Here is a 7,395-nt window from a genome sequence, read left to right on the forward strand (position 1 = left end):
CTCCAGACTGCATGCCATTCTCCCTCCATGCTCAGGCTTCTCTGATGGTGAAGAAAGGGAACAGAAGGTGTGTCTTCTTGCCTTAGCAGGTGGGCAACACCCACCAGGCCAGGCCGCAGGCAATGTTGTTGGAGGTGGGGCCCACATAGTCTGCCACCACCCACCCGCACCACATGAAATAACCAGGTTGGTCCACATGCCGGGGCAGCTAGAGGAAACCTGGTTAGCCTCAGACAGAGATCAAGGTTCAGCGTCCCACGGAGAGAGGCAAAGCCCAAGTCTGGGTGGAGGGAGGGAGGGGAGCGGGAGGAGCAGGCTCATGAGTGAAGCCTCACCCAGTTAGTCAGTGGCAGGTAAACATCGTTATTTCCACTCGGGGCTAAAAGAACGAGAAGGAAAGTTCCCTGATGATGCCACCATCCCGAGAAGCCACCATCAGCCTCTGAAGGTGGATTTGAGTGGACAGGAAAATCTGTGTGGGTTAATTACAAAGTCAGTGGTCAGATCTTAAGTCAATAGAGAAGTCTTCAGGGTTGGTTTCATGGACATCACTGGTGTGCCTTTTTCATTCTCCCTCAGGAAAGGCCAGAGGTTCTCAGCTCCTAGCTCAGGCGCTGGCACTTGGGAAGGGCTGAGGAATGCTTGTTGGATGGATGTTGAAACTTGGGCTGCCTTAAAAAGTGAAAGCAGAACCCCCAGAATCCTGCACTTGGGATCTTTCAGAGAGCTGGGTCTCAGCCAAGATACCCTGCCTTGTTCATTCCCAAGCCCCTTGGGGTCCTCTCATCAGCAAATCAACATGTGTAGGCATGTTCACGTGGTTGTTGCTGCTATTCAGTCACTAAGTTATGTCCAACTCTTTGAGACCCTACGGACCACAGCACACCAGGCTTCCCTCTCCTTCACCATCTCCTGGAGTTTCTCAAACTCTTGTTCATTGGGTCAGTGATCCCATCCAACCATTTTATCCTCTGTCGCCCTCTTCTCCTGCCCTCAACCTTTCCCAGCATCAGGGTCTTTCCCAATGAATTGGCTGTTCACATCAGGTGGCCAAATTATTCCTTGTGTGTTTTTTAATCAGATCAGTAAATATACACAGTGCATTAAGCAAAGAGCTCTGGACAAGGAAGCAGAACACAACTGTCCCCTGCCTTACTGGTCGCCCACTGCCAAAATCCAGCTCTCACACAGTGGGGCAGCCACATTCAAGTCCTGAAGTTCGTGACTTCCTAGTGGTCTAGTGGTTTAGAATCCACCTTGAAGTGCAGGGGACATGTGTTCAATCCCTGATTGGGGTACTAAAGTCCTATAGAGCAACTAAGACTGTGCATCAAAACTTCTGAGCGCCCACGCTCTGGAGCCCGAACACCACTAGAGAGTCCATGTACTGCACCAAAGATCCTACATGCTGAAACTAAGACGGAGGCAGCCCAATAAATAAATATATTTTTTAAAAACTTGAAGTTCAAATCTTTAGTGTTCATCCTGTCCTAAGTGGTCACTGCTGTTCACTGCTGTTTTCTGTTTAAGTCTTCATTTCTGACTACAAAAGATGAAGATTGAGCCCTTTCATAACAGCCCCACCCACACGCACAGTCACCCAGGGTGGTTATGTCAACAGCCACAATGAAATTAAAATTCACTGTTTGTACATCACTATGCCTAGGTCAATAGGCTTGGACCTGCCCCTATCCTATGTGGACCAGATATGAAGACTTGCCTAATACACATTTAGAAATGTTGTATAAAATGTGAGAATCCCTTTACATGATTATCTAAATGTACCAGAAAAAAAGGGAGCAAAATTTCTAGGCACCAAAGGAGAAGAGAGAAATGAAGACCAATCTGGTAAATGTGGCTGCCAGTCTCCATACCTGGGGAGTTGGGTCCAACATCCCAGGACACAAGATAAAGCTGGGGCCCATGCAAGGCAGCTGTTGTAAGTGAGACCCTTGACAGCTCCCTGCAAAGGAATATGTCTACCCACCAACAAAGAGAAAAGACCTGGAAACATACCTATCTCAGCCTGCGCCAGAGAAGAGAGAAGTGAAGTCACTCAGTCGTGTCTGACTCTTTGCAACCCCATGAACTGTTGTCTGCCAGGCTCCTCTGTCTATGGGATTTTCCAGGCAAGAATACTGGAGGGGGTTGCCATTTCCTTCTCCAGGGAATCTTCCCAACTCAGATATCAAGCCCACAGCTCCTGAATTGCATGCAGACTCCTTACCAGCTGAGCCATGAGGGAAGTCAGCCCGTGCCATGGGTGGTTTAAAAAACCAAGCAAAAAAACAAAAACAAAACCAATCTAGAGAACTTGTATTGGTGAGCCTGTCCTTTTCAGGTGTGAGATTCAAACGTGTACTACCTGCATAGTCTAGGACTCACGAAGCCCTGAGATTAGCATGAAAATAATCACTGACTGCCAATACAAATGAGAATCTTGCAAACACAAAATCTCTCAGGAAAAACACATCCTCAGCTTAAGTACAAAATATTCCCACAGGCAGAGCCCTACTGAAAATGAGCTCACAATCCAAAACCGTAAGACATGAGAAAACAATCCACCAGCAGATCCCATAAACAGGGAAATGAGATTCCCAAGAACCTCAGGTAATAGGACTATCAGATAATAGCTTTAAACAAACATGTTTAAAATGATTATAGATGTAAAAACAAGGAATTGAACCCAGGTACTGCTGGAAAAAAAAGGGGGGGGGGCATATTCAGAAGGAGTGAAATAGAACTTATAGAAATAAAAAATACAATGGATGGAATAACAATATCAATGGATAAGTTAATGACAGGTTAGACACAGCCCCATTCTCACAAAGTCAGCTCCAATCTGCAACTGGAAGGCACAGCTCCTATATAGGGGCCAATGATGTAGACCATAGCAAAGGGAGAGAAAAAGATGGAGAGACAAACAAAGCTGACAATTAAAGGAGAAAATTCACAGCAGTGCTAGACTGAAAAACTACCTTCCCGGGGACTTCTCTGGCAGTCCAGTGGTTAAGACTCTGCGCTTCCCCTGCAGAGGGTATGGGTTTGACCCCTAGTCGGAGAACTAAGAGCAAATGCTGCTGGGCAGTCAAAAAGAGAAAGGAAGGAAGAAAAACACTTTCCTTAGAATGTTGAGGGCATCGCTCTCTTGTCTTCTAGTTTGCCCTTTGTTGTCTAGCAGTCCGATGCCACCTGACTTAGAACCCCCCACCCTGATGCCCCGGCAACCCCCTGGAAGTTTCCAGCACCACCTCTGCATCCCCACCCTGACCTTCCGGGTGCCATGCTTTGACTAGCTGTCCACCCAGACATTGCCCTGCACCGTGTGATGGCCCTTCTGTAGCTGAGGCTCCTGTCCTTACTTTGGGTGTCTTTGCTTCCTTCTCTGCTTCTGGACATTCTCTCATTGGGATGTTGGGCCTCCTGGAATGATTCTGACCTTCTTTCCTTCTGTTAAGGGTTTCATCTCTCCCACCACATTAAAATTTTTTTTCAATTTCTGTTCTCGAAATGTTCATGCACACACTCCTGTTCTGATTGCCGTTTGTTTGAAGTCTTCTGCTTTCTCTCTGAGGTAATTGTATATTTTAAAGTTTTCCCCTGCTCCATACTTTGTTTTCTCTGCTTGTTGGCTTATTTGGGGGTGATGTCTTTCTTTTTCTTTCTTTTATTTTTTGGTTGGGGGTAGTGTCTTTCTTTGTCTTCCTTGTGAGAGGCTCACTGTTATCTTCCCAACGTGATTAGTAACTGAAGTCTGGAAGCCCTGTGCGCAGGGGCAGGGCTTACCAATGAGCAGGTGTCTCTGCAGGATGACGGAGGGCAGGGACCTTTAACTGTCAGGGCCGGAGAGCTTTTCCTGGCTAGAGGTGCTGAGTGCTGAGAGAAGGGAGAGAGGCCTGGGGGGCGGGGCAGGAGAGGCGCAGTTCCTATTTGTGAGTATAGAGAGTCACAAGGTCCAGGCACAACTGGTTCAAACGTGTCCCATGTCCCGTCTTTGATGGAGCAGGGGGCAGGGCAGAGAGAGGTCTGGGTCTAAGGGTTCCTGGCAAGAGCGCTGAGCAGTCCACGTGTCTGTCTCTGCCTTTCAGAGTCTGGTACCTTCACCTCTGAAGATTGACATTTTTAATATCAGATTCAACACATCCAGTTGGCTTTGTTCCTGGAAGCACAGGGAGAGATGGACGGGCAGGGAGATGCCCTGCCTCCTGGGGAGCTGGCTGGTTAATTAGCAGGGCTCTTTCAGGTGGCTCTAGTGGTAAAGAATCCACCCGCCAATGTAGGAGATACAAGGGACACAAGTTCAATCCCTGGGTCAGGAAGATCCCCTGGAGGACGGCATGGCAACCCATGCCAGTGTTCTTATCTGGAGAATCCCATGGACAGAGGAGCCCGGAGGGCTATAGTCCATGGGGTCACAGAGTCAGACACAACTGAAGTGACTTAACATGCACGTTCACACAGCTGCCCAGGAAAGACCAAAGAAAAAGGAGGTCCCATGGCCACCGCCCACCACAGCCCGCGGAGGAGGCAGCAGCCTGCCCAAGAGCCAGTTTTTTCTCAAGCAGGGGCCACCTCCCCACCAGCCACACTCACTGTCCCCATCAGGTGCCACTTCACCAGGGGCTCATCTTTCCGGTGGCCCAGCCAGCCCAGGCAGTGACTCAGGAGGGAGGAAGCAAGGAAGGAGACCTCATTCCCTTTGGTTGCCACAGAGGCGCCCAGGCTTGATGAAACCTTCAGGCTGTGAGCCAAGTAGCAGCAGCATCTAACTCAGACACGAGTCTTAAAAATTGAGTGTCCTCCCCCAGCACCCTCGACCCTCAGGCTCTGGGCCAGCACCCCACAGACTCTGGGAGCATCCTTCTGGAGCTACATGCAACTATTGCTCTTTAGTCACTAAATTGTGTTGCATGCACTCTTTTGCAACCCCATGGACTATAGCCCGCCAGGCTCCTCTGTCCACGGGATTATCCTGGCAAGAATACTGGAGTGCGTTGCCATTTCCTTTTCCACGGGATCTTCCCGACCCAGGGATTGAACCTGCTTCTCTTAGGTCTCCTGCATTGGCAGGCAGATTCTTTACCACTGAACCACCTGGGAACCCCACATACAACTATACAGTTATTTTTCCCCTACATGTACTTGTAGGTGTGAAATGGCCGGCAGGGATGCCTCCTGCCCTAGGTGGGCTTGTCTCCTACTGTGTGTTTCCTCATCCTCATCCAGCAGCTAAATGCTTTTTTGAAAAATGTGGGTCAGATGGTAAAAAAAAAATCTGCCTGCCAATGCAGGAGACATAAGAGACACAGGTTCGATCCCTGGGTTGGGAAGATCCCTTGAAGAAGAAAATGGCAACTCACTCCAATATTCTTGCCAGGATAATCCCATAGACAGAGGAGTCTACAGTCCATGGGGTCGCAAAGAGTCAGACATGACTGAGCATGCACACGCACACACACATACGTTACTTTTAGTGCAAACATTTTTATTACAGATATTAGCACTTTCCAATAGTCACGGAGGACACTTATTCTTTGTGTAACCCCTTCATCATCACGGCCTTCAGCCACCTGGGAGGTTCTGATTGTTCTTCCCTCCCGTAGCCTGCAGAGGTGGCCATCTGAGCCACCTTTCTGTTACTCGATTGCTTCATCCCCTTCAATCAGGTGGGCACCCTCTTAGATCCAGCTTGGCTTAGGGAGGACAGGGTCTCAGTAACTAGGGATGACTCTTCTTCCCTCTAGATATGGTGAGAGTTCACAGAGCCTGGGAACAGGGGTTCCTCCCCGACCTCTGATGCATTGAGTGGGTGACCCTAAGATACTCTCTCTGACCCAGTGGCTATGGCTTGGAAGCCACTGGGTAACTGTCCAAAAGCCAGGCCAATACCTTCCAGAACATCCCTGCTATTCTCCAGGGCTTCAAGAAGAGCCTGAATCAGGGAGACTTCTGTCCAATTCCTGAGATGTCCAGACACACATTCCACTGGCATCTCAGGTCCCCAGGCGGGTCCAGCTCTTCTGAGGGCTCTTTGTGGGGGGTCTCTGTGTGGGGAAACCCGTGTCTGTTAGTTGTTGTTCAGTCGCCAAGTCGTGTCAGACTCTTTGTGACCCCATGGACTGCAGCACGCCAGACCTCCCTATCCCTCACTATCTCCTGGAGTTTGCCCAAGTTCATTTCCATTTAATCAGTGATGCCATCCAGCCATCTCATCCTCTGTCACCCCCTTCTCCTCCTGCCTTCAATCTTGCCCAGCATCAGGGTCTTTTCCAATGAATCAGGTCTTTGCATCAAGTGGCCAAATTACTGGAGCTTCAGCTTCAGCATCAGTCCTTCCAATGAATATTCAGGACTGATTTCCTTTAAGATTGATTGTTTGATCTCCTTGTTTTCCAAGGGACTCTCAAGAGTCTTCTCCAGCACCGCAGTTCAAAAGCATCAATCCTTTGGTGCTCAGCTTTCTTTATTGTCCAACTCACATCCGTACATGACTACTGGAAAGACCATGGCCTTGACTATACAGACCTTTGTTAGCAAAGTGATGTCTTTGCTTTTTAACACACTGTCTACCTTTGTCATAGCTTTCCTGCCCAGAAGCAATCATCACTACCCAGCCTCTAATCCACCTCTCCAGCAGGAGTGTCCTGGTTTTCCTTTAGCAAACTACCACCCCAAGTTCTGGGTAAGACCGACCACCTGACCCAGCCTCGGGTCCAGAGCATTCTCTTGCCCTGGCCACCACAGCTGGTCTTAGGAATGGGCATAGCCAGGCCGTTCCTAAGGGGAATGGCCAATGTACTACATCAATTCTGAGATGCTGTGAATGATAAAATGTACCCTTATCTAGAGCACCTCCAAAAGAGAAAAAAATGTTGCCAACTTCAACTGTAAGATGCCATCCACTCTCGCAAGAGCTGTTAAAATGTGGGGAGGAAAAAAAGTAAGTTCCTGTGTACGTGTGTGTGAGTCCCTCAGTCGTGTCTGACTCTTTGCAACTCCATGGACTGTAGCCCACCAGGCTCCTCTGTCCATGGGATTTCCTAGGCAAGAATACTGGAGTGGGTTGCCATTTCCTTCTCCAGATCTTCCTGACCCAGGGATCAAACTCACATCTCCTGCTTTGCATCTGAACCACCAGGGAAGCCCAAGTTCCTATGAATAACATTGAATTTGGGGTTTGAGAAGGGGCAGAGATGACGAGAACACTCTTTCTACTGGGATCCTTGGGCTGAGGTTAAGCTAGGAGATGTCAGAGCCATTTGTGTTTTTGTGCATGGAGCCTGCTTGCACCTTAATGAAACCACCAGTGGGGAAGTGTGACACTTGTGAACACTGGATCCAGCCATTGTTCACACTGGATCATGGTGTGGCATATTTTTCTTTGCCAATTGGGCC

The sequence above is a fragment of the Bos indicus genome, chromosome 1 (genome assembly GCF_029378745.1).
Source record: "Bos indicus isolate NIAB-ARS_2022 breed Sahiwal x Tharparkar chromosome 1, NIAB-ARS_B.indTharparkar_mat_pri_1.0, whole genome shotgun sequence".
NCBI classification, from domain to species: domain Eukaryota; kingdom Metazoa; phylum Chordata; class Mammalia; order Artiodactyla; family Bovidae; genus Bos; species Bos indicus.